We start from the raw sequence: 3344 nt of genomic DNA on the forward strand, positions 1-3344 counted from the left end.
GGGCTCAAACCAACCGACCGGAGATCTGCACCGTCTCCCATATAAGGCCTCATACAGCGCCATCTGAATACTGGACTGATAGCTGTTGTTGTAAGCAAACTCTGCAAGTGGCAAGAACTCAGCCCAAGAACCTCCAAAATCAATAACACAGGCACGCAACATGTCCTCTAATATCTGAATGGTACGCTCGGACTGCCCGTCCGTCTGAGGATGAAATGCGGTACTCAACTCTACCTGTGTACCCAACTCTCGCTGAAAAGTCCTCCAAAACTGGGAAGTAAACTGAGTACCCCTATCTGAGATGATAGAAACTGGGACCCCATGCAACCGAACAATCTCCCGGATGAAAATCTCTGCCAGCCGCTCTAAAGAATAGGTGGTACACACCGGAATGAAGTGCGTGGACTTGGTCAACCGATCCACAATCACCCAAATCGAATCAAACTTCCTCGAGGTACGAGGGAGACCACTCACAAAATCTATAGTAATCCTCTCCCATTTCCACTCCGGAATATCCATCCGCTGAAGTACACCACCGGGCCTCTGATGCTCATATTTGACCTGCTGACAGTTGAGACACCGAGCTACATAACTCACAATATCTTTCTTCATTCTCCTCCACCAGTAGTGCTGCCTCAAATCCTGATACATCTTCGTGGCACCCGGATGAATGGAATACCGCGAGCTGTGGGCCTCCTCTAATATCAACTCCCGCAGCCCATCCACATTGGGCACACAAATCCGGCCCTGCATCCTCAACACACCAGCATCATCAATAGTCACATCTCTGGCATCATCGTGCTGAACCCTGTCCTTAAGGACAAGCAAATGCGGGTCATCAAACTGGCGCTCTCTAATACGGTCATACAAGGAGGACCGAGAAACCATACAAGCCAATACCCGACTAGGCTCCGAATATCTAACCTCACCATCCGATTGGCCAAAGCCTGGACATCAACTGCAAAGGGCCTCTCCCCAACTGGAATGTATGCTGACCGCCTTCCGGCTCAAAGCATCGGCCACCACATTGGCCTTCCCCGGGTGGTACAAAATGGTAATATCATAATCCTTGAGTAACTCAAGCCACCTCCGCTGCCTCAAATTAAGATCCTTCTGTTTGAACAAATGCTGAAGGCTGCGATGATCCGTATACACCTCACAAGATACGCCATATAAGTAGTGCCTCCAAATCTTCAAAGCATGAACTATAGCAGCTAACTCCAAATCATGAACAGGGTAGTTCTTCTCATGGGGCTTCAACTGACGAGATGCATATGCAATAACTCTACCCTCCTGCATCAACACACATCCGATCCCTACTCTCGAAGCATCACAATACACAGTGTAAGAACCTGAAGCTGATGGCAATACCAACACTGGAGCCGTGGTCAAAGCTGTCTTGAGCTTCTGAAAGCTCTCCTCGCACTCATCAGACTACACAAATGGTGCACCCTTCTGAGTCAACCTGGTCAAGGGTGAAGCAATGGATGAAAAAACCTGGACGAACCGGCGATAATAACCTGCCAAACCGAGGAAACTCCGAATCTCCGTGGCTGAGGACGGTCTAGGCCAACTCTAAACCACCTCTATCTTCTTAGGATCAACCTGAATACCATCACTGGACACCACGTGTCCCAGAAAAGCCACAGAACTAAGCCAGAACTCACACTTGGAGAACTTTGCATAGAGCTTCTCCTCTCTCAGCCTCTGCAACACTACCCTCAAATGCTACGCGTGCTCCTCCTGACCACGCGAGTACACCAGGATATCATCAATAAACACAATTACAAATGAATCCAGATACGGTCGAAATACACTATTCATCAAGTGCATGAATGCAGCTGGGGCGTTAGTCAACCCAAAGGACATAACTAGAAACTTATAGTGCCCATATCTCGTCCGGAAAGCAGTCTTCATAATATCTGAGTCCCTAATCTTCAGCTAGTGATAGCCTGAACGGAGGTCAATCTTGGAGAATACCCTCGCCCCCTGGAGCTGGTCAAACAAATCATCAATACGGGGCAGAGGATACTTGTTCTTCACTGTCACCTTGTTCAATTGCCTGTAGTCAATGCACATTCTCATTGTGCCATCCTTTTTCTTTACAAACAAGACCGGTGCACCCCACGGTGACACACTCGGACGAATGAACCCCTTATCCAGGAGCTCCTGAAGCTGATCCTTTAGTTCTTTCAACTCTGCTGGTGCCATGCGATATGGAGGAATAGAAATGGGCTGAGTGCCCGGCAACAGATCAATACCAAAATCAATGTCCCTGTCCGGCGGCATGCTCGGCAGGTTTGCTGGAAACACATCAGGGAAGTCCCTTACAACGGGCACAGAATCAAGACTAGGAGTCTCAGCCCCAACATCTCTCACAAATGCCAAATACGATAGACAACCCTTCCCAACCATCGCTGGGCCTTTAGGAAAGAGATCACCCTACTGGGAACATAGTCAGTCATACCACGCCACTCAATCCTCGGAACACCCGGTATAGCCAACATAACTGTCTTGGCATGACAGTCCAGAATAGCATGGCACAGAGATAACCAATCCATGCCCAGAATAACATCGAAGTCAACCATGCTCAACAGCAACAGATCAACTCGGGTCTCCAGACCCCCAATAGTCACTAGGCAAGACCGATACACATGGTCTACAACAATAGTATTACCCACCGGGGTAGATACATGCACAGGTAAAACAAGGCACCCACGGGTCATACCCAGGTGATGAGCAAAATATGAAGACATATAGGAATAGGTAGAACCGGGATTAAATAAGACAGAGGCATCCCTGTGGCAGACTGAGATAATACCTGTGATAACAGCATCTAATGCAATAGCGTCTCTCCTGTTTGGGAGAGCATAGAATCGTGCCTGGCCACCGCCCGATCGGCCTCCCCCTCTGGGGCGACCCCTAGCTGCCTGACTCTCACCCCTAGCTGGCGGGCGGGTGCTGAAGAAGATGGGCCAGAAGACGAGGGCTGACCCCTCTGCTGAGACTGACTACCACGGCACCGAGGACACTGCCTCCACATGTGCCCAACCTCCCCGCACTCATAACAGCTCCCGAGTGCTGGGGAATGGGACTGAAGGGAACCCCGCGCATCAGAGTGACTGGCTGACGCACTCGGTCTGGAGGAACCCTGAACAGATGGAGCTCGTGATGAACCCTGAGCTGGAAGAGTGCCGAGGGATGGCTGACTCTGCTAATACCCCTGATGACCTCGGCCGGAAGATGACCCACGATACTCAGAGCGAGCTGACTAAGGAGGCCTAAATGAACGACCTCTGCTCTGCAGGAATTGACCCCTAGACGGAGCACCACTGAAGCTACCA

Source organism: Nicotiana attenuata, chromosome 10 (assembly GCF_001879085.1).
Source record: "Nicotiana attenuata strain UT chromosome 10, NIATTr2, whole genome shotgun sequence".
Taxonomy (NCBI): domain Eukaryota; kingdom Viridiplantae; phylum Streptophyta; class Magnoliopsida; order Solanales; family Solanaceae; genus Nicotiana; species Nicotiana attenuata.